Source organism: Salvia splendens, chromosome 12, assembly GCF_004379255.2.
Source record: "Salvia splendens isolate huo1 chromosome 12, SspV2, whole genome shotgun sequence".
NCBI lineage: Eukaryota > Viridiplantae > Streptophyta > Magnoliopsida > Lamiales > Lamiaceae > Salvia > Salvia splendens.
Window position 1 is genome coordinate 21,614,115 of NC_056043.1, and position 25,956 is coordinate 21,640,070.

The following is a 25,956-nucleotide window of genomic DNA, read 5'->3' on the forward strand; positions in this document are numbered from 1 at the left end:
AATATAGCGCAGACACCGTCGATGAAGAAGGGTTGGGGGAGGATTATGGGCAGCCGTTCGCTATTCCGTCGCCAGCAGGCGGTGGCGGCTCCGCTTCGATCCATAAGCCGCATTTGACTGAGGGCGGTGGCATCAACAGTGAAGAGGAAGAGGAATTCTGCCCGTTGTTCGACTATGGGAAGAGGAAGAGGAACCACTACGTCGTCAGACGCGGCGTATGACAACGGATCGGCTCCTGGAGGTAGCTGAAAACCTGAAAACACAAGGTGAGGAAGTAACGGTGGTGCAGAAGCTGCGCACGGTACGAAGGCTGGTGGATGAAGAACCAGAAGAGCCTCAGTTCCAGGAAGCGGGAGAGGAGGAAAAAGCTACCAAGGGCAGCCTGGCGAGGGAAATGAGAGAGAGAAAGAGGAAAGGGAAGGAGAGTATTCTCCCTACTCCCAAGAGAAGCCGCCCCGCTGACACAGAGGTCACCATTGCAGATGCTTCTGCGCCCGCTTCCCCACAACCAGGAGATGAGGGCAGTGATTCGACTGAAGAGGAATTGCGTTGGACCAGAACGACCAGGAGACAACAAGGAAAGCCTGAAACCTCTCCTTCCATCGCCTACTCTCCTCAGCATGTGGTGTTGACCCCAGCTCTTCGCCAACAGATGATGGAGTTTGATGATCCTGAGATGCAGAAGGAGGTGCACCAAAGGGTGACCTCCCAGAAGAAGTTAAAGGCGGGGAAGATGCTGCACCAGCCATCCCTGGAGAAGATAGGAATGAAGGAGAGGTTTTCAGCCTACATTGCCGGCATCGGTTTTGAATGGTTGCTAGAGGTCGATGAGGCTCCTGTGCCTGAGGACCTAGCCAAGGAGTTTTTCACATCCTTCCGCTTTACAGGAAGTTCAGACATGAACGAAGAGAGTGTTTCCTTCAGGGTCTTGGGCCAAGAACAACTAATGAGCCTCAACGATTTCTCTATCCGGATGGGCCTCTACACGGAACAACAGGTGGCTGATGGGGTCTGGGTTGGGCGTGATATCGGTCTCCCTCAGAGGAACCCAGAATTCGATCAGCAAGCCGTCTGGAAGGCAATATGCGGAGGACGTGCCCCTACGTTCAAAACATCTTAATCCAGAGGACATCTTATTGCTGATCCTGCCCTCCACCTAGCCCAGGTTTACTTAGCCTCCAATCTCCTCGGACAAGCAAACACACTGGCGATCCTCACTCTGGCTGAGCTCTATTTCATGTGGAGCATGAGAGAACAGAGGAAAGTCCACCTGGGGTTCTGGCTAGCGTATTCCATGAACCAGATGGCTACCCATGCTGCCCGCCATTTGAACATCTGCCACCTCCTCGGGGCCTATCTGAGGAGGAACTGGATCGTGAAAAAAGTCGGACGCCCCGTCCTTTGCCCTAGTCCTGAAATGTTTGACCTTGACTTCTTTGTTAGAATTCAGGTTTTAGAGAAGACGAAGGGAGGGAATTTTCAGTTTTACGCAGCAGGCCGGCGGGAGCAGCAAAGAAGCCAGCCCCAGACGAGAAGAAGGTTAGAGGAGGCCTCAGCAAACCTTGCCGATGGAGAAGAAGAGGATACACACCAGGCGCCCACTCGAAGGTTGGAGCAGGAGGAGGCTTCAAGCACTGACAATGCATGGAAGCTCCAAGTGGAGCAGACATTGATACAGCTGGTGGAGAATTCAATTGCTCAATGGTTCTGCTGGCCAGGATGGTGGGAACTACCCAAGACCAGACCCCTGCCAAACGACCACCACATCCCTCTACACGCTCTCCTCCGTCTCAGCGCCCGTTTTCCTTCAAGCACACTTCAGCCTCTCCCAATAATCCTCCCGGAAAGCATTGAGTACAACCCCCCATCTCAGCTCACGTTAATTTCAAAACAATTTTAGTTTTAATTTGTTTTTGGATATGTATAACTGTCATTCTATTCCGCATCACACTTAGACCTGTTTTGGGTCTAAGTGTGAGAAAGTATGCATGCTCGCTTTTGCTCTATATGTTGTTTGCCCGCTTTATGTGTCTTTTGTTGTTGTTTCTATATTTATTAGCATGTGTTGATCGCCGGCACTGTCTCACACTTAGCCCAGTGTCTGGTCTAAGTGTGAGAAGTTTCCTTTGTTTGTTGTTGTGCCGTTGCTTGTGCCGAACCCTTTTTTCCACTGCCTCAAGTCCCTCGAGGACGAGTTCATATGCAGTGGGGAGGGGGGACGAGTTAGTTACAGTAGAATCATACATGCTAAATTTTTTTACAAAAATAACAAATTCCAGTTAGTAATAAAATAGGCAATATGCATGAAATTGGATAATTGGATGACTTGATTACTTTTTGGAAGAGTTAGAAAAAGGATTCAGTTTGCTTACGTGTAAAAACTTGATTGCAAAAACTTGATCAATTTGAACGACGCAAGTATGATGGAAACGCTCAATTTCTAAACCAACTTTGAAGTCTCTCTATATGTGAGTTATAAGCCAAAAGTAGAAAAGTAGAACACTTTCTACTATTTTTATAAAAGGAAACTTTACGAGAGGCTGACTTTTAATATTGAGATGACAATTGCACAAGTAGTAAGGACTAAAGGCACCAGGACTTAGCCTTTTGAGCCATTTTCTTCCTTCGTTCCACAAACCCGCCTCACTAATCAAGGCACCCCTTAGTTAACCACGTTGAGCACATACACTCTTACCTATTCCTTGAAGCCTTAAAACCAAATTCAAAGTTTCATATCACATGAGGAAAGAGGGTCAAAGAGATGAATTTTGTCAAGGGAAACAAAAGGGGATAGCGATAGAATGGTCGAAATGAAGGGTAGTCGGGTTGATCAAGTTAGACAATCGGGTTGATCATATAAAAAGAAATGAAGAAAAGGTTTGAGAAAAAGAGGGCAGGAAATAGTTGTAAAATGACCCAGAAAATCAAAAGTCAGGAAATAAGCCGGAAGTTATAAGGCTAAAGGTCGAAATTTGACCAAGAAGGAGCATCAAACAGAGGAAGAAATAAATATCTCAAATCTGATCCAGCGAGTTTAGTCAAATCTTTGGCTTTTTGACTCATGTGATTTTTCTTTTTAATTTACAAATTTTACTTTAAACTTAGAACCCCTAGGACCCTACCCTAATACGTTACTGCCCTTGAGCCCCATTACAACCCAAAACAAAGACCTTAAGGAACTATCTTGTGCAGTCCGATTCAGAGTATTAAATTTATGGCAACACCGAGTGAACAAGTCCTAACATCTCTGGTGAGAAATGAGTGACTGAGTGAATCCAACAGTAGTTTTTAAATTGAGCAATCTTGATAAGCTGACACCTTGATCAAGTAAAAACGAAAGAGAAGGAACACAAGCTACTGGCAAAATGGATTGACCTCGACCTCGGGTTTGATTGTTGGAAAATTATTCGGCCTAATGCATACATGTGAATACGTGTTTTTTTATCTTGAAGTCTTGTTTTCCTTTTTTCTTTTACCTGTGAAATAAGTAAACCATGCCTGAAATTTGCCTTATCTTTTTTCTTTTCTTTTTTTCTTTATACTGAGGACAAGTATGTTTTAAGTGTTAGCAGTTTGATAAGGCTCATTTCATGCATCGGTTTAAGGGTAAAATGTACGCTGCTTGATCGGTTTATCGCGTAAAATAAGTGTTAAATGTGCAGGAATGCCACTTGACCAAGACAGCAAGGCCAAACTGATCAAGCAAGTACAAAAGGCGATAAATGGCCAAGAATCGGGGGAGTTGATCAAGGGGAGTGATCAAGCAGTTAGGCGGGGACCGCTGGCTTCTAGAAGAAGAACACGTGAGGAAATGAGCTGGATGTGGCGCACCATTCTGTTATCAAGGACAATGTTCTAGAAGGGGACACGTGCTAGCTTAAGAGACGCAGGGACGGACCTGAGTCATGAATCTGTTACTCAAAAGCGTCGTCATTCTAGAAGAAAGGCACGTAGCAATCAATGAGTCGCTCATTCTCAGCATGAGTGAATATTCCCTGTCGAGATCGTTATCCAGCTGGAGGCCGAATTGAGCTTAAAAATAGAGGGTGTGCCATCACAAGAAGGAGGAGATCCCTTACTTTTCGTCTAGTTTAGCTTAGTCCAGTTCTCTAGAATAGCTTAGCTTAGATAAAGTAATTCGTAGTTAGAAAGGGGAATTAAAGAAGCGCTGCAGAATACTTGTTTTCTATCGGCGTATTCCTAAATTACCCGCCGAGATTCTTCTCGGTTTTACTTGCTTTCTTATTTTCTGAAGTATTAGCTTAGTTTTAATTTCAGGCTGTATTGCTCTCAGTTTAGTTTAATCAAAGTTATTTCGTTTTCATCCTCGCATTTACTTTTCCGTTGTTACCTGCAATTTACTTGACCCAGTAGTTAAATCTCCGTTGATCAAGCTAGCTAGTTTAATTCTGCCTAGAGTAAAAACAGTAGTTAAAAACTCCCAAGTTAAAGCATGACAGCAGCCAACCCCCATGTTCACTACGCACACACTCAACACACCAACTTCTCTGTGGGATCGACCCCGAACTTGCCGCTTTACTGTTAAAGTTGTGCAAAATTGAGAGTTTACAAATTACTTTGGTAAGGAAGAAAGAGTGAGAGCAAGTCTGCATTGATTAAGTGGCAACAATATTTGCTAACTGATCCGACTGGTTCGGTTATCATTCCATATAACTTTATCCACATTCTAATCGCGTTTTCGTCTCTTTCCAAGTCCTTCCATATCCACACCAATTGTAGTCATGAATGATTGAAAAATCATCCAAGAAATGCAGGATCTTTGGGATAACACATCTGTCTCCAGGGATCTCTATAAGACAGTACTCCATCAATACCAAGAACAATCTCTTGAGCTGGTCACCACCATCTACCATTTCTAACATAAGAATGGCAATGTCATCAATATTTATACGTTTTCGGCGTTTGTTCGGAGATTTGGCAATGGCTTCCATCCAAGATACATCATCCTGTTTGGGTTTCCGTTCAATAGGATGTCCACCTTTCGGAAGACCAAGTGTTAGATGCACATCAACTTCATTGATGTGCTTGCAATCGGTCCCAGACCCTCCTATAGGTAGGCCACAAGCAACGGGATTGAAGTATGCTGCAAGCTAGAACCCCAGTTTTGGAGGTATTTAATTCAACTTGAAATTCAGAAGTGCCCCGAAGCCCATTCTATTATATCCCGCTTCTACTTCACATTTAAATACTCCATAACATTTGCAAATAGTTCCGGCTTTAATCTGAACGACATGGCATTCACCCCCTTGTTTAGTTTTACACTGCATTAAACCAAGAATATCAATCAAATATTGTCCACCAAACAAGCAACATCCAAAAAAATGAAGCAGATACAATAAAGCAATTAATAGACAACCAAATCATCCAAAAATCAACCAAATCATCCACAAATCATCCAAATCATCCACAAAAAAGATCTCACATGGCTTGGTTACAGTAGCTCACTGATCTAGGGTTTCCTAACCGAGCTTCATCTAGGTTTTTGTTAAATCCTCTAAATTCTGTCTCACATCGACTTGGTGAAGATCTCATCTAATCTATATAAGTGTGGATAACCCTCCCCCTTATGAGGCCTTTTAAGGGGTGAGTGGCCCATTTCTAATATGGTATCAGAGCGGGCCCAAGTCGATGATGGTTTTCTCTTTATCTCTTATCTACCTCACGAGTGGAAGACCGATGTCCTTTCCGGCCCACACGTGAGGGGGCGTGTTAAATCCTCTAAATTCTGTCCCACATCGACTTGGTGAAGATCCCATCTAATCTATATAAATGTGGATAACCCTCCCCCTTATGAGGCCTTTTAAGGGGTGAATGACCCATTTCTAATAGTTTTCCAAAACATCAACCAAAATCATGGAAAAACCTCAGATCAAAACAATAAATCTCTCACAAAAACACATATCAACATTAAACAAGGTATACATTGTAGGAATAAAATCTCGCAGCAACATCAAGCAAACATGAACAAAAATCGATAAAAACATGCATTGCATTAATCTGAATAAACAAACACAACAATATTCTCGGAAACGTATTCCGATCAACATACCTTGTCGACGGAAAAACCTAAAACATTGTAGTTGTGGATTAATTTTGCCGATTACTGGCTGAGCAGTGTAGAGCCATTCGAAATTCCTGAAATTAGTCGATTCTCAAAGTAGTGGTGGTGGAAATCGCCGATTCTCGAAGTAGTGGTGGCCGGAAATCGCCGATTCTCAAAGTAGTGGTGGCTGGAAATCACCAATTCACGGTGTAGAGGCGTAGGCGGCGAGATTTTGTGCTTGATTTTCTGAATTTTAGGGTTTCTATCGAGTGTTTGAAGGTTGGTTGAGGGTTGAAGTAGAGTAATGGCGGCGTAGAGAAAGAGAGAAGGTGGAGAGTCACGAGAAAATATTCATTGGTCTAGACACACCACGTGGCATGATGACATGGTATGCCCCACTAATTATAAGTTGACAAGTGGAAATAATTGAAGTATAGAAATTACAATAAGGTATCTAGTTCTTATAAATAGAATAACATTTGAAATTTTAAAACTTTACAAATTACAACAATATAAACTATTAAGACATATATAAAGTACATATTTTTTTATTTTTATAATGGTAAAACAAAATTATATAAATATTTTCAATTTCATGCCAATAGTACTAGTACGATTAACTATGAATATAAAATGAAAAAATACTACTAAATTTCGGTTAATCCATTGGGATTATTTGAGATACATACAATATTTATAATTTTTTTTATTTAGTGTAATAGTAAAATAAATTATATAAACAATTTTAATTTCGTGCTTATAGTACTAACATGATTAATTATGATTTACTTTATCATTATAATTTAAATTTTTTCATGTATAAATGCCAAATGAAAAAATAGTTAATTTATGTTAACGTATTGTGATTTTGAGATACATATTATACATATATATAATACGTTCACACACACACACACACATATATATATATATATATATATATATATATATATATATATAGGATTGTATTCAAATCCTTTTTCCACTATTAATCCAATCTCCTTTTTAATCTCAGTCGTGGATTTGTTGTGATCGGATGGTTAAAACATTGACAGATAATTAGTTAATTTCTTAAATTTTAAACGTTTAAAGGGCATAATAGAGATTAACATTTGTAGTTAGTTATGGAATGCTCCATAATTTTAGCCGTATTATTTTATGCAGATTTCCCACTAAGTATTTGTGCAGATTTTCATATTATTTTATGCAGATTTCGTTTAATTTTTAATCTCAGCCATATTTAGCTTCGAAGGAGGCATGTTGACATATAAAAACAGAAATGAACATAATGCAGGCACATAGGCAAATAATGTAAGCACATCAACTAATAATGAAGAGCTTATACCGAGTAATGAACAAACAAATATTCGATCAACTCCTGGACAATATAAAAAAACTTTGACATGATGCATGATACATGACATATAATGAATACAAATATACACATTAATGAACATAATCATTTACTTAATGAGCATAAGCTATTTCAACAATGACCAACGGCAATTCATGCATATATGAAAATAATTCATTAACATATGAACGTAATGCAGAGATTATATGAGGTAATGAATAAACAAATATTCCATTTGGCTGTTGACAATTAAAAACAGAAATGAACATAATGCATGCACATAGGCAAATAATGTAATCACATCGCCTAATAATGAACAGCTTATACCAAGTAATGAACAAACAAATATTCGATCAACTCCTTGACAATATTATAATTTAAGTTGTGCCGTGTGTCGTTGTTTGGCGAACGTTTCTTGTTTGCCATAAGGGTTTGACAAGCCTAGGGGCTAGGGTGTAGTATGTTTTAAGTCTAAAAAATGTTGTCCAAATACACGAGCTGGAGTAATTCGTCTGGGGTTGCACATGCATAACGCGTGGGTATATTTTAAAACAGATATACATAATGTACATATTGTGTAGTATAATGCGTAGTTTAGTTTCTGTAATGCATTGTTTGTGGTATATAATGAACATTTATCCTTACCCGTTTAGTTTAGGTTCTATAATGAACATTGTTTGTGGTATGTAATGAACATTTATCCTAGCCCCTAGTTTAGGTTGTGCCGTAATTCGATGTTTTACCCACGTTTCTTGTTTTCCCTAAGGGTTTAACAAGCCTAGGGGCTAGGGTGTAGTATGTTCTAAGTCTAAAAAATGTTGTCCAAATACACGAGCTGCAGTAATTCCTCGGGGTTGCACATGCATAGCGCGTAGGCATTTTTTAAAACAGATATACATAATGTACATATTATGTAGTGTAATGCGTGGTTTTAGTTTCTGTAATGCATTATTTGTGATATGTAATGAACATTTATCCAGCCCCGTTTCATTTAAGGTGTGCCGTGTTTCGATGTTTGGTGCACGTTCCTTGTTTTCCCTAAGGGTTTAACAAGCCTATGGGCTAGGGTCTAGTACGTACAACAGCAACCACGTGATGCATAAAACAAGATAAATAATGCATTCAAATAGCCAAATAATGTTCAGAATCAGTCAAGTAATGAACATACAAATAATGCTCTGAATGTTAACAAACAATTGATATTATTGGCTATATAATGGACCATATGTGAACTGCAATGTATACGAATAAGATGTGCCGTGTTTCGATGTTTGGCACACGTTTCTTGTTTTCCCTTAGGGTTTAATAAGTCTAGGGGCTAGGGTATAGTACGTACACATAAATAACAACGTTTAAACTGATACTAATAATGCATCGAATGGTTACGAATAATGGATATTATTGATTATATAATGCACCATATATGAACTGCAATGTATACAATTAAGATGTGTCGTGTTTCGATGATTGACACACGTTTCTTGTTTCCCCTAAGGGTTTAATAAGCCTAGGGGCTAGGGTATAGTACGTACTCATTAATAACAATGTTTAAACATAAACGTATAATGCACCGAATGGTAACGAGTAATGGATATTGTGGACTATATAATGCACCATTTGTGAACTGCAATGTATACGTATAAGATGTGTCGTGTTTCGATATTTGGCACACGTTTCTTGTTTCCCCTTAGGGTTTAATAAGCCTAGGGGCTAGGGTATAGTATGTGCTCATTAATAACAACGTTTAAACCGATACGAATAATGCACCGAATGGAAACGATCTGATACGAATAATGCACCGAATGTTAACGAGTAATGGATTTTATTGACTATATAATGCACCATATTTGAACTGCAATGTATACGAATAAGATGTGGCGTGTTTCGATGTTTGCCATACGTTTTCTGTTACCCCTAAGGGTTTAATAAGTGTAGGGGTTAGGGTGTAGTACGCACTCAATAATAACAACGTTTAAACTGATACATGCACCGAATTTTTGTTCGTTATTGGATTCTATAACACTGAATTACTCTAATAACTGTGCGGTTAACTCATTGAAGTACTCATCAGCCCGTTGATAGTTCGTATTTCCTACAACAATCAAAATAATGACAACTACTATCTGGTGCCTTTAGCTTCTCCATGTTATTCAAGTAAGAGCACCAAGTGTCTATAATGACCGGGCTGACAGCTTTGAACGGTTCCAACGAAAGGAACTCACTCTGCACCGTTTGTTTTTAGTTGTCCTCATACACAATTGCATCTCTGCATATCAAAATCAAACGTAATGTAAAAAAAAGGCTACATAATGCACTATCAAATCCAAATAATGAAATAATATACCATAATGCATTCACATATTCAAATAATGTAGTCATATTGGCAAATAATGAAGAAATTTGAACAAGTAATGAACAAGCAGATTTTCAATGTACTCGTTCACAATCTATAACCGCACCAACAACTTTAATAATGTAATCATATAGGAAAATAATGCATTGATATACAATTTTAATACACAGAATCTAACACTAAATACCCTTCCGCTTTTACTGTATAACACAGAATTACACATAATTCAAGGATATATGAAAATAATGCATTCACATATGAACATAATGCAGAGATTATATGAATTAATGAATATATTAATTTTAGATTTGTTATTTGACAATATAAAACATAAATGACCATAATTCATTCACATTTTAAAATAATGTAGTCACATTGGCAAATAATGAAGAGATTTTAAAAATTAATGAACAAGCAGATTTTCAATTTAATACACAGAATGTAACACTAAATACCTTTCCTCTTTTACTGTATAAAACAGCATTACACATAATTCAAGGATATAGTAAAATAATGCAATCACATTTGAACATAATGCAGAGATTATATGAATTAATGAGTATACTAATATTACATTTGTTATCTGACAATTTAAAACAGAAATGACCATAATGCATTCACATATTCAAATAATGTAGTAACATTGGAAAATAATGAAGAGATTTTAACAAGTACAGAACAAGCAGATATTTTGCAAATAAAATATCAATTCGAATTGCAAAATTATGTTAAACCATGTCGGAGTAAAATCCAAAAATAAACATCAATTCGAATTGCAAATGAAAAACAAAGGCTCACCCTCTTGCTGGGATTGTTGTGAATTTGTTGGTCGTCCTCTTTTTGTCATTTTAAGAACTGCGAAGGAATCCAACGAAACAAAGGGGAATTAGACTGTATTAGCAAATACGGCCGGTCGGTGGTATGCAGTTGAATTGTGGTGTGTTACAGGCGAAACTTGGAGAAAGGGTTGTTGCAACTCGAAAATTAAACTAGTACATACACATTCGAAAACCCTACCTCTTCTTATTGGCGAAAACGGTGATGGTGGCGGTGGAGTATTGTTCAGAACAGAACGGATGACTGAAAATCGAAGGTAACAGCGGATGAATTTAAGCTTGTATCGGCGAAAACGGTGGTGGAGGCGGCTAGGGTTTGGCTGGAATTTGAGAAGTCAAAAATGGAGAGAGAAGCTGGAGTAATTAAGGATGATGATGAATGAGGCGTGGAGTACATGGAAAGTAGTGGGTGTATCCCGCTAAAATCTCAGCTCCTCGGTTTCTCCAGATTTGAGCACATATAATTACTAATTCACCCTCATAATGCACGAAATAAACTAAATAATGAACTACGGAATGCTACTATAAGAATTAAATCTAGATCGATCATCCTCAAGATCCAACGATCCCAATAAAAACGGAACTTAAATCTAAGTGGTATATAGGATTTTAACACTACCCTATATATATATATGCTAACTTAAGAATTCGGTTAGATTAAGCATAGAAACTATCGATTCTCGTTTAACACCTCAACAAGGAAATCAAAAGACATGAACATTGGAGAGGGAACTTAGCTCCCTCTGCTGAGGGTGAATGGAGACGATGGCATCTTGACGGCTCCGGGTCGCCGTGGAGTGACGCGAGGAGACGGCGGACAGTGGGCGCACGGCATGAATGGTCACCGGACGTATCCCTACCGTGGTGAGGGCGAGCCGACGGTCTGTGGTTTTTCGCCAATGCGTCCGTACCTCCCAGAGCAGGGGTCGACGGGCAGCGAAGAAGGGGGGATTCCGGTTTCACCCCAAGCTAGGGTTCCTACCTAATCTGTGTGTTCGAGAGGGGGAGGAGCCAGAGTCCAGCACGGTAGTGCTCGGCGAGGTTGAAGGGATTGGCGGTGGTGATGAGGCAGCGACGCCGGGGGAAGGCCAACGAGAGCTGTCGGGAGCAGCGGAAGGCATTTGGGGCCTAGGGTTTTCACCCTTGCAATTTGGGAATTTCTCAGCAATGAGGGGTGAAGGAAGGAGGGTGGTTCATTTCTATTTTGGACCTGGCGCGTTGGGCCACTACCCTAAATAAATTTGAGACTATGAGAATTAATTCCGTAAGCTACGGAAGGAAGAAAAGTGTTGGTCGTGTTAGCATAGTGTTAAATAAATGATTAAATTGGACTTTTAATAGTCAAGGTAAGAATCCTAATTTACTTAAGTAATTAAATACAAGAGGATTTAAATTCAAAATTGGACTTATGATAATTTAGATAATAGCGTGAGCCGCTAATTAAAGCATCGAAATTACCTTATAGACTCCCCTAATGTCTTACCAAATAAAATAGTAGGTAATCATTAAAGATAAAAATCGAGGAATTTAACTAATACTCAAAAAATTCGGTGAAATTCCCGAATTAAGTAAATCGCTTAATTTAATGATTAAGGATTTATGGATTTAGAAAGAAGGAAGTAAAAAATAAGCACACGCTTAGGAATGCATACACTCTAAATAAATAATTACTTAAGCCTAAAGTAAGTATATTATTTGTTTATGAAGGGGCGTCGTCGCACGACAAGTAAAATCCAGTCAAGGGACGCTCATTTGAAAGTTTAAGCGAACAAGGTTGGCTTTTCTTTCAAAACGTGATTTTATGTAAAAACGTGAATATTTTTTAGATGAGTTGTCATGCCTCGTTTTATTTATGATTACCTATCTGTTGGCTATGCCAAGCAAGTTAAATCGAATTTGGGTCCCAGTAGGGCCACAAATCCTACTCGGACTAGTGTACACATAGGGACCGTGTGCTAGCACTAGAGTTGGCCGGTCCAGTGACCATCGTGGAATGTGGCCACATTCCCGGTTCACATAGATCAGATATGCTATATCATGAGATGCTATGTGACTGCGCGGTCAAACTTATGAAAAGATAAAAGTTTTAGTGACCGCAAAATTATTTTCATAAAAACCCCGCGCTCACTTAAGTATGGCTGACAACTAAATAAGAAATGTTTTCAGCAATGAGCCCACTGAGTATACCAAATACTCAGCCCTGCATATTGTTTTCTTAATGTGCAGGTTGAACGTGATCAGAGCAGAGGAGGTGTTGGGGAAAGAACTCTAAATAAGTAGCTAGGTAGTTGATTTAATATGTCTTCACACATATTACTTCGTCTTGGAACCTTCCGCTGCATGTTTAAGAATCGTTTTAGAAAAGACTATGCACTAAGTTATTTACTCTGATTTCGATGAGGTTGTACCCTTTCACTATGAGACATCTGTTTCCTTGAATTGAGTACCTGTTTATGACGAGCGTGTGACCATTGAATTTTTGCTTGGACCATTAATTTGTTTGGGCCACTACCCTAAATAAATTTGAGACTATGAGAATTAATTCCGTAAGCTACGGAAGGAAGAAAAGTGTTGGTCGTGTTAGCATAGTGTTCAATAAATGATTAAATTGGACTTTTAATAGTCAAGGTAAGAATCCTAATTTACTTAAGTAATTAAATCCAAGAGGATTTAAATTCAGAATTGGACTTATGATAATTTAGATCATAGCGTGAGCCGCTATTAAAGCATCGAAATTACCTTATAGACTCCCCTAATGTCTTAACAAATAAAATAGTGGGTAATCATTAGAGATAAAAATCGAGAAATTTAACTAATACTCGAAAAATTCGGTGAAATTCCTGAATTAAGTAAATCGCTTGATTTAATGATTAAGGATTTATGGATTTAGAAAGAAGGAAGTAAAAAATAAGCACACGCTTAGGAATGCATACACGCTAAATAAATAATTACTTAAGCCTAAAGTAAGTATATTATTTGTTTATGAAGGGGCGTCGTCGCACGACAAGTAAAATCCAGTCAAGGGACGCTCATTTGAAAGTTTAAGCGAACAAGGTGGGCTTTTCTTTCAAAACGTAATTTTATGTGAAAACGTGAATATTTTTTAGATAAGTTGTCATGCCTTGTTTTATTTATGATTACCTATCTGTTGGTTATGCCAAGCAAGTTAAATCGAATTCGGGTCCTAGTAGGGCCACAAACCCTACTCGGACTAGTGTACACATAGGGACCGTGTGCTTGCACTAGAGTTGGCCGGTCCAGTGACCGTCGTGGAATGTGGCCACATTCCTGGTTCATATAGATCAGATATGCTATATCATGAGATGTTATGTGACTGCGCAGTCAAACTTATGAAAAGATAAAATTTTAGTGACCGGGAATTATTTTCAGAAAAACCCCCGCTCTCACTCAAGTATGGCTGACAACTTAATAAGAAATGTTTTCGGCAATGAACCCACTGAGTATACCAAATACTCAGCCCTGCATATTGTTTTCTTAATGTGCAGGTTGAACGTGATCAGAGCAGAGGAGGTGTTGGGGAAAGAACTTTAAATAAGTAGCTAATTTAATATGTCTTCACACATATTACTTCGTCTTGGAACCTTCCGCTGCAAGTTTAAGAATCGTTTTAGAAAAGACTATGCACTTAGTTAATTACTCTGATTTCGATGAGGTTGTACCCTTTCACTATGAGACATCTGTTTCCTTGAATTGAGTACCTATTTATAACGAGCTTGTGACCATTGAATTAGTTTAGTCGCGAAATAGCTACACTTCCTATTACTAGGGAGTTGTGGTCATGACAATTAACCAAGGATGTTGAGTGTGAGCTGCTTGAGGAATCCACAGCCAAGAGATGTCTTGATTCTTGATCTGGATTTTGAAGGGTGTGTTGATGAAGTTTTAAAGAAAAATAAGGTTGTCATCTGTTTAGAAAATCTTGACACTGACCAGGCTGGAATGCTATCTTACGAATCTCATTTTTAGTGGATTTTTTGTGCTTTGGTTTTATTTTGCTGGCCATTTGTTGAAGTTACATGTTTGTTGATCTTAGAATGTTTTTGGTATCAATTCTTTTTTGTTTAGTTTACTGTAATGCCTCTGTGATGGACTGATGGTGCAGTTTGCCATCATTTTTAGAGTCAAATTGATAGGGTGAGCTTCTTTTATGAATTTGTGTATCTTAACATCTGCTTTTTATTTTTGCTAACATTTAATTTATCTATTTCTATTCTAATCAAGCACAAACTTTATGTTAAACCCTTAACGATATAATCTTAATAAGCAAAGTTTATTATAATTTTTCATCATATTAAAGATGTATTAATTCTGTAACTCTATTGTGTTGTAACAAATTTTATTTTAAAGTTTAACAACTGTATGTTCATTTGTTAGATCTTATAATTTTCCAATCTTATTTGTTTTATCTTAACTTATTTTAAGAGTGTAACAGATTAACAACTATTCAAAGTAAAATTTTATGGAATTAAGTTATGATTTTATTGGTGATTATACTTTATATACTACTGAAGTTAAAAATATTTTATTTGGCTACTCAAAGTAGAACACTAATAAAGGGAACATATTATGTAAAAAAGTTTATTTATATCCTATAGAAGTTAAAATTGTAATGCAGTTATAATTGGCTATATAAGATGAAAAGTGAGATGTTGCTTACTTTTATACAATCTGATATAGTTTTGGGTGTTCAGAGGTTTCTTTTGGTCCTTTTTATTTGTTTTCATTTGTTATTTAAAGTGAAGCTGAAAGGTCTTATCATAGAATACTACTCATACTTGTTACTTTTGCTCATTTTAATTTCTCTAATTTGGTGCTTCACTGCTGAATATTATAACTAGGATTCTGCATTTATGTCAAGGTCATATTTTTAACACTTAACCAGTTGTCTAATGATTTTTGTAGATGTGTTATTTCATTCTCTATATTATTTTAATCTAATATTTGTTTTATGTTTAGATTTTACGTTGTAATTAGTCTTAATATTAGCATATCAATCTTTTGGCAGTTTTATGAACTTGGACACTTAGTAGCTCTTAGTGTTAGCACATGAAGAAAGTCAGATTATTCTGTTATGTTTAAGATCAAAACCATTTTATGTTATACATTTTTAATCTTTTTTTTAAGTAAAATGACTAGGTTTCCTACCGAAAACCAGTCCACTCCATAAATACAAGATTAGAACTCTTTAGATCTGGATCAGTACAAACAGAAGCAGTGGAATCATCTTATTCCATACAAAAGTCACATATTATCAAACAGTTTTATCAATATATCAATCAATGGATCAATACTGTAACAAAAAAAGATGAATTACAATACCAACATGTTTTTCATTCATGAGGAACAGATAATTATACTATACAGTTTTCTCATAAAACCATTATGAACCAAATAAACAGAAAATAGATGCATTAGAACACCAACATATTTTCCATTCAAGAGGAACATGTGATTGTTCTCTATCTCCTCATAATCCACCAGAAATCAGAATTCAAATAAAACAGAATAAGAATAAATTATTTTTGCAGATGCAACAAGATTAAGTTAGGTTTTTATATTTCCTATTTTTAGGAACTGTTTATATCTATACATGAAATCATTTCTAATGACAACTTATTTTTTATTATTTGTGATATGATTCTAATGTTAACCATTTTTTGGCAGCCATAATTACTCAAATTAATGAAAAGAAGAAATTAAAGAAATCTACTACCATAAAAAGTCATCAATCAGGTGAGTTAAAGTAAACCTTATAATCTCTATTTGCTGTCATTTTAAGCTTTGATTGCTTTTGGGGACAGCTCTTTCTTCTATTTCGTCTGTAAAACAGAGGACATGTACAAAACAATTGCATCAATCCATTTAAAAACATATGAAAGCGTTGATTTTGAAATACTTGTCTCTCGGTGGTCTGATATTCGTTGCTTTGTTTTGATGAATTCTAGTTTACAAAAATACTCCTATAAGAAAGGCATAAATGGCGAATTAGTTCCCCAAATTTGTTATGAGTTCAGGTCATACAATAGATATACAAATTTTGTAGGAAATTTGTCGATGCATAACAGGCAAAAATGGTGAATTACTTTCCATTTTTGTTAGTATGTATCTAGGCCAGATTATAGACATGCAAATTTGTAGGAATTCTATTCATAAAAGCTGTAGAGAAAAGTGTTGAAGCTATACGATTCAATCATCAAACAACAAACCATACGAACATGAAGAAGAGGAAAAACTTGAGGAAAAAGAAAGGAGATTTTTTTATTGATTGAATTTCTGACTGATACAACCATACAAAGAAAGTGTTGAACCTTATTTATACTCTAAGCTAAACACACTTAAGCTAAGCTAAGTAAGAGCCAAGTAAAAATATCACACTTAATAAAGTCCAGTTGGCATCAATGGTCAACTCTTTCTCTTTCTCCTTTCTTTTGTTCTCGTTCAAATTGATGATCGCAATTGAGAATCACAACTTCAACACCCCCTCTCAAGATGGACAATACATACTCTGCACGTTCATCTTGCTCAAAATGCCCTCAAAAGCAAAAACTCCAAAAGGTTTAGTAAAAATATCAGCTAGCTGCAAATCATTCCTTATATGTAAGGGCTTGATTACCCCCTCTAAGTATCTTTCCCTCACAGTGTGACAGTCAATTTCAATATACTTCATAGGCTCATGAAACACGGGGTTCGAGCTAATGTGAACTGCTACTTGATTATCACAGAACAAGGGTACAGCCTTCTCCACTGTAATGCCAAAGTCTCCCAATAAAGCTTTAGCCCAGACCACTTCACATGTCGCTTGTGCCATGGCCCTGTATTCTTCCTCAGCTGACGATCTAGATATGGTGTGCTGTTTCTTTGCCTTCCAAGACACCAATGAAGAGCCAAGGAACAAACAATAACCTGTCATAGACCTTCTTGTATCTAAGCATCCCAATATTCTTCTGAAAAAATGCTATGTGCAGGTTTATTATCACTGGAATAGAACAAACCATGGCCAGGAGTTCCTTTTAGATATCTGAGTATCTTCTCACTTGCTTCTCAATGCTCATCACAGGGCTTTGAAACATATTGGCTGAGTTTATGTACTGCAAATGTTATGTCAGGTCGTGTGATGCACAAATAAAGCAACCTCCCAATATGCCTTCTAAATTTGGATGGATCTTTCATGGGATTTCCCGTGTCTTGCTTCAACTGATTCACTGGATCCATGGGAACTGAAGATGGTTTGCATCCCAACAACCCAGCATCTCTGAGCAAGTCCGTCACATATTTCCGCTGTGAAACCAAAATTCCTTTCTTGTTTCTGGATATCTCAAGGCCAAGGAAGTACTTTGGGATTCCTAAATCGTTGAATTTGAAAAACTATGAGAGGAATTGTTTGAAGGCCCCAATCATGTCAGGTCTAGAAGTAGCAATTAGGATATCATCAACATAGACAACTACACCAAAGAAAGTAGAACTGTCACTCTTGTAAAAGAATGAGTGATCGGATGTTGATTGTTGGAGCCCGAACTTGGCCAACACCTCAGAGAGCTTGGGGTACCAATGCCCAGATGCCTGTTTTAGACCATATAAAGATTTATTCAGCTTGCATACAAGCTTTGGCCTAGAAGAGCTGCCCCCCTCAACAATCAGCCCAGGAGGCAGATTCATATAGAGCTCCTCACTCAAATCCCCAAAAAGAAAGGCATTATTTATATCTAGGTGAGACAAAGTCCAGCCTTTAATAGCAGCAAGAGCAAGCATGAATTTAACGGTTGTCAACTTGGCAACTAGAGAAAAGGTGTCAAGGAAATCTACACCCTCAAGTTGTGTGAAGCCTTTGGCAACTAATCGAGCCTTGATCCTCTCAACTGTAGCATCAGCTCTAAACTTCACTTTGTAAACCCATTTGCAGTCAATAGGGATTTTGCTCGGAGGTAAAGGCATAATTTTCCAAGTGTTAGTTTTCTCCAGAGCAGTGAGTTCCTTATGCATGGCTTGCTGCCAATGAGAGGAAGAGGAAGCTTGGGAGTATGATTTTGGCTCAAAGACAACAGTCATGAGAACAATATATTTGAGGTGAGTGGGGGGTAATTTGGATAGAGAGAAATAAGAAGAGATAGGATAAGAGGATGAAGATGACATTGAATTGCAGAGATAATCAGTTAAATGAGAAGGAAGCTTAGTGAGTCTTCCAGCTCTTGTAACCTGATTATTCTGATCAGTGGCAGAAGAGTTATTTGAAGTATTTATGGGAGTATTTATGGTGACATTTTCTGAGGCTGAATAACTTTATGGAGTAGAAGTATTATTATGTGAGGCAGAAGGGAAAGTAAATGGTGATAAAATAGTGAAGGGAAATATCTCTTCATGAAAGACGACATTTCTGGTAATGATCTCTTGCATAGTGTCAAGATTGAGGACCTTATACCCTTTGTAACCCGAGGGATAACCCAGAAAAACACACTTAGAGGCTCTTGAGGAAAATTTTTCTCTCTGCCTGAGAAGAGTGGAGGCAAAATATAAGCACCCAAAGACTCTTAAGTGATTGTATGATGGAGATTTTTGGAATAGGGACTGAAAAGGAGAAATGTTATCAGGTAGAACAGAAGAGGGAATTCTATTTATGATATTTGAGGCAGTGAGTATACTATCCCCCAGAAAGTAACAGGAAGATGAGATTGGAAAAGAAGGCTTCTAGCAACATTCAAAAGATGTTGATGTTTCCTTTCAACCCTAGCATTTTGCTGTGGAGTTTTTACACAGGAATGTTGAACCAAAGTCCCAAAAGAAGTGTATAAAGCAGACAGATTGAACTCAGGTCCATTATCACATCTAATAGTTTTTATCTTTTTGGAGAACTGAGTAGAGATTGTATGGAAGAATTGTGTCAGTATAGTTTTGACATTAGATTTGTGTTGCATCAGAAAGGTCCAAACAAACCTAGACTTATCATCAACAATTGTCCGAAAGTAGGCATATCCTTGTGTAGTACAGGGGGAAAAAGGACCCCAAATATCGCAGTGTATGAGATCAAAAACATCTGAAGCTACTAAGTTAGAACTGGAAAAAGAAAGATGATGTTGCTTGGCTAAAGGGCATATTTCACAGAGAGTGTGAGAATTTTTGGAGAAAGACTAAACATCATTCATTGTTTTGAGTTTATTGTAAGACAAATGGCTAAGTCTCATATGCCAGAGATCAATGGCTACAACAGAATTTAAACAAGAAACATCAAAGGAATCAGAGGAACCTGGATTGGATACATTGGAAACATCAAGGGAATAGAGATTACCAAGTCTGCTACCCCTCCCAATCACAGTCCCCGAAGAAGCTCCCTGAATAAGTATAGAATCATGAGTGAAAAAAACGGAACAGGATATAGAGGAAGTGAGAGAACTGATAGAGATGAGATTGAAAGAAAAACTAGGAACATAGAGAACAAACTTTAGAGTGATTGTAGGTGTGAGGTGAATGGTTCCTATATGTGTGACATTGGCTTTTGCACCATTTGGTAAATTCACAAAAGCATCGCTAACATGAGAAGAGTCAGTGAAGAAAGTGATATCACAACATACATGGTGTGTGGCACCAGTATCAAGAAGCCACAAAGTGAAGATGATGAAGTAACAACAACCAATGGTGAAAATAAAGTAGTACCAGTGAAGGGAGTTTGTAGAGGATTAGGGACTGAGCTTGTTTGTGCGGCAGAAACATGAGCAGGAGATGGAGATGGTGATGGTGATGGTGATGAAGAGAATGGAGACGTGGAAGCAAGTTGTGTCTGCAAAAGAGAAATCAACTGAAACTGGTCATGAGAAGGAATAGCTGACTGAGGCAGTGAAGTTGGAGGCATTTTCTCACTGCCTTCAGGTACTAAATCATCAGCATAATTGACAACTTTGGAGTTAGAAAACCTCTTAGAGAAGTCCTCATAGCCAGGTTTTCCTTTGCCCCTACCATAACTTTGAGGAAAGCCATGAAGAGAGAAACACCTATCAACAGTATGATTAGTTCAACCACAATGAGAACACACGAGTTTTCCTCTGCTAAAATTCGAAGAAGCAACGTTGACTGATAATGGTTGTTCACTCGAAAGAGTAGAGAAAGGCATTGCAATGTTGCTATCAACACTCCGTTTTCTTTCTTCCTGAACAACAAGAGAGAAGACTTTAGATAGGGAGGGCAACAGTACCATTGATAGAGTAGAAGACCGAAGCTGAGAGAATGAGGAATTCAATCCGATCAGGAACTACATTGTGCAGTCATTCTCTTGGTGAGTATGCCAACGAGCTGCACTATTACAACAACAATTGTTACAAATACACCAAGCAACGGGCTGAGAATGCTTATATTCATCCCAGATAATTCGAAGATTTGTAAAATAGGTGCCAACATCCGAATGACCTTGCACCAGATACATGATCTACTGTTTTAATTGATAGGATCTAGCATAGTCGTATTGAGAGAATCGATCTCTGAGATCTGACCATATTTCATGAGCATGTCAAGGTACATAACACTTGAACAGATCTGAGGGGAAACTGAATTCCTAATCCATGAAACCACCATACTATTGCATCAAATCCAAGCGGAGAAAAGTATATCATCATCGGATGGTCGCAACAAGGATCCATCAACAAACGGAAATTTATTCTTAGCAATCAAAGCTGTAACAACTGACCTGCTCCAATTGATGTAATTCGAGCCAATGAGCAACTGAGGAACAAGTTGAAGACTCGGATTATCACTAGGATGAAGATAGTAAGGGCTGGTATGATCTTCAGCAAAAACGATTTGGTCACCACCACGATTACCACGATTACTGAGAGTATACATCACGGAAAAGAGACAATCGAGCAATGAGAAACAGAAATCAAACACCACGAGCGAAGCAGAAACAAGAATTCTCTAATGATACCATGTTGAAGCTATACGATTCAATCATCAAACAACAAACCATATGAACTTGAAGAAGAGGAAAAACTTGAGGAAAAGGAAAGGAGATTTTTTTATTGATACAAAGAAAGTGTTGAACCTTATTTATACTCTAAGCTAAACACACTTAAGCTAAGCTAAGTAAGAGCTAAGTAAAAAAATCACACTTAATAAAGTTCAGCTGGCATCAACGGTCAACTCTTTCTCTTTCTCCTTTCTTTTGTTCTCGTTCCAAATTGATGATCTCAATAGAGAATCACAACTTCAACAAAAAGTTCTATTTATAAACATACAAACATTAAATAACAAATGAATCATCATATTTGTAATCTGGATTTTACCTTCGATCGATTTTTCCCCAAATTTGTGGTCTTCCACCATTTTATGTCCTTCTCTGTCATCGGCCACCAATTGTTCTGCACAGTAGTTGTATTTTAGTCTTGATAGTTGATTGGGAAATGTTTTAGCACGTCTCCGGCTTTGAGACCACCGACCTGTTGATTTCGTCGCCGATCTGTTGGTTTTGTGGGTGTGTGTGTCGGCGTTTTGATGGCGATTGGAGAATTTCTTCCAAATCCTTCAATCGGCGATTGTAGGTGGGGATTTTGTATGTTATTTCGTGGCGGACTAGCACTAGAAGTGGCCAAAAACACCTCCTGCCACGGACTAATCACTGCACTACCACATCACTAGGACATCTCACTGCACAATAGTGGACAAGCACTAGGACTAGCACTAGGACATCCCAACAAACAAAATCACCATTTCACAAATACGGAATTAAAATTTCGACATGAATACGGGGAAATGCAACTATTTTATATAAATTTAAAAAAACATGCATAATCAAAATAAATTAAAAAATTAAAAAGCACAATTAAACAAAAAAACAACCATTTCCACTAATTACATTATAAATATCAACGTGCACTCCTCGTCGCCCACAACTCTTCAACTATATCCTGCTGGAGTCGAATATGGGCTTCTTGTTGGCGTATGCTGATGCACTATATTTAGCGCAAAAAATACCTGCAAGTATACAGGGTATAAATAGTACTCCCTCTGTTCCATAGTAATAGAGTTATTTTATCATTTTGGTACGTTCTATAGTAATAGAGGCATTTCCCTTTTTAGTAAAAGTCAACACATTTTTCCACACCTACTTTACTCTCTCTTACTTTTTCCTCTCTTCATCTCTCTACCTTTTTTTCATTTTCCACTTTATTCTCTCTTACTTAACTCACCTAACACAATTTTTCTTAATCTCTGTGCCGAAAAGAAACGTCTCCATTACTATGTAACGGAGGGAGTATAGCTAAAGGTCAGTACCATATATCAAACACAGGGAAAACAATCATAAATTGTCTACCTTCTGCTAAGCTTCTTTCACTATTTGGAAAACCGAAAGTTTGGAATTTTTGAAAATAAAATTTTAAAGGATAGAATTAAACAACTATTACAGATAAAACACAGAGAAAAATATATGAGAAAGGGAATTCCAGGGATGTGCGTTCACAGTTAAAGTTATACAAATTTCAACTACCACCCTAGAACAGCTCTTACTTCAGTAGGACGAGTCTCCTAAGTTATGCTCACGCGAAACAAACGTAGATTACCTCACTAGGGTTGTCAATCCTAGATTTGTAACTCCTAAAAGCTCCTACCCCTCGAAAAGTCCTCATTCTCAATTAACAGTGTCGTTTTAAGGGGAGCTAATTGTAGTGTCGACTAAGCCGATCTAACTCGTCAACCTCCTCTCACGATTATGTAGCAAGTCTATTAAATCATCACAGAATGTGTCACTCAAAAGTGATTATGTAGCAAGTCTATTAAATCATCACAGAATGTGTCACTCAAACGTTAAGCAATTATCCAGAACTTAGAAAATAAACGAAGTAAGAATAAAACGGATATTAAATAGAAAAACGGAATTGTATAACTAAAGTTGTTACTAACACATCCCTAAAATCCTATGAATTTAGTTACAAATGATAGAATAATCTAAAGACATAGTTTTTAGGGGAAACAAAAAGAACATAAGAACTAAAGCAATAAAACTCAAAGGTTGAATCCTTGTAGCCTTGATCTTCTCTTGAATCCTTCTTCAAACCCTTGCACTTTGGATGACAAAGATGAAACTCTCAAATAATATGCTCTAAAATTATCATGCAAAAAAGATCCTTGTTGAATAGGTTTGAGGGAGTATTTGTAGCTGTAAATTCGTCCATCCTTAATTAAGGAAAAAGGTAGCCAAGTATGGTAAATCTTGGGGAGAAAGTAGGTCAAATTTGTGCGCCGTGTTTTCCCAGAAAGCCGCTGTAGATTTATCTGTAGCTTTTGCCTCTTGAACAGCGGCCGCTACATGTTGTTTCAGTGGTCCCGACAATCATCCCGTTGTGAATTTATCTGTAGCTTGGAGCGATAACTGGGTGTGTTCCTCTTTTCAGTAAAACTTTTTCAGAGCGGACCGCTACTGGCTCAGCGGTCGGTGGCCGCCAGTGGTCGCTGGTTGTGTTGCAGTGGACCACTGGACATCTCGAAAGCTCCAAATTTCCAACTTCGACTTTTGGCTATCTTTTTAGGCTCAAATATGCACATTTCTCATAAAACACGTCAAAATACCTAAATAGACAAAATATGTAAATAAAGGATGTGTAATGCAACTTTGACACTCAAAACGGACCAAATAAGGGCATTAAAATAATGCAAAATCTGAGCGTATCACATATCGACAAATGCACGGACCCGATCGGCATCCTCGTAAGGTATCCCCATTCGTCCATTGTTGTGGCCACGCCGTGGCTTGGACCGGCAGCATCAGCATCTTCATTGGTCCAGCCAGTCAGTTCTGGACCTTTTTGTTCGACGATCATGTTGTGCATGATAATACACACGTACATGACATCAACAATGCAGTCGTTATACAACAACCGTGTTGGACCCTTCACCACCGCCCATCGAGCCTAGAGCACACCAAATGCCCGCTCCACATCCTTTCTCGCTGTCTCTTGTCGTTGCGCAAAGTAGATCTTCTTTTAATCTATTGGGCATCTGAACGTCTTCACAAAGACGGACCACCTAGGGTATATCCCATCCGCCAAATAGTAGCTCATATCGTGATGGTTGCCGTTGGCGATGTAACTAATGGTCGGACCAATGCCCATGCACTACTCGTTGAAAATGAGCGATGAATAGAGGACGTTGATGTCATTGTTCGACCTGACTACCCCGAAGTACGCATGCCAATCCATAGCCAGTAATCAGCCACGGCTTCGAGGATCATCGTGGGATTCTTTCCTTTAAAGTCGGTCGTGTATATCTCTATCCAGGCGGTGGGGCAGTTCTTTCACTCCCAATGCATACAATCTATGCTGTCCAACATCCCCTGAAACCTGTGCACATTCCCGTGCATCTGCATTAGAGCCTGACAGTCTTCGGGGGTAGGCTTCCGAAAATACCTCTCCCTGAATATCTCAATGACGCCCTGACAAAAATACTTGAGACAATCGCGGGCAGTCGTCTCGCTGATGTGGAGATACTCGTCCAAGATGTCAGCCACACCTCCGTAGGCCAAGTGCCTTATTGCGGCAGCGCACTTCTGTATAGGCAAGTGATCGGGTCTTCCACTCGCATCCAACCGGAAATACTTGTACCGACGCTCTAAAGCGTTCACGATATCCCGATGCATCCTAAAACGCTGCCTGAAATAGTTGTCCCCAAACCGCGGCTGCTCAGCGAAATAGTTGTCATACAACCATTGGTGTAACACCCGTGCCTTAAGTATGGAATTAATTTTTTTTATGTAACGAAATAAGTGATAGAATTATTCCGAGATGCTGTGCTTCTCGATGAATGTGATATGGAAAAAAATTATGGTTTATGTGTTAAATGTGAAAAGGAACGTGCTTAATTGTTTAATTGTGAACGTTGGGAGACATGTTGGAGGTCTCGTTGAAAGAATGACGACGAAATTGCTATTTTTTTAGCAAGACGAATGAAATACGTGGAAAGGAATATATTTTCTATCTATGGATAACGATGCACGTAAATCGAGGAATGGTCGAAGGGATATTATATTTGGGACAACACCAAATATAAATGATGCCGTTAAACGTACTTTAATTTTTGTTTGTGAAGAACAAGATAACAAAATTTAATAAAGTCCTATGAATTGTAATGATCAAAAGGAATGCGAGAATATAAAGTATGTATATGTGTATATTAGGGCCAAAAATTTAATTAGAGTCCAAATGACTATTTACAAAAATGGCTTGGGCCCTAACTATTTAAAAATCTAACTAAACAATAAATAATTGCCAAGTTGGGCTTACAACAAATTGAGCCCAACACCTTTTAATTTTTTTTAGAGCCCAAATCTTTCCATGAATGTGGGAGCAAGCCCAAC

The 25,956-nt window shown here is 38.1% G+C and overlaps 1 long non-coding RNA gene across 1 annotated transcript; it reads right to left on the minus strand.

The window, feature by feature from the left end:
- Window positions 1–9,378: 9,378 nt before the first annotated feature.
- Window positions 9,379–11,778, minus strand: LOC121758232. Its single transcript, XR_006041381.1, has 3 exons — window positions 10,789–11,778; window positions 10,570–10,626; window positions 9,379–9,684 (listed from the first exon to the last, which is right to left on the minus strand). It is a non-coding gene; the product is annotated as an uncharacterized LOC121758232 (long non-coding RNA).
- Window positions 11,779–25,956: the final 14,178 nt, after the last annotated feature.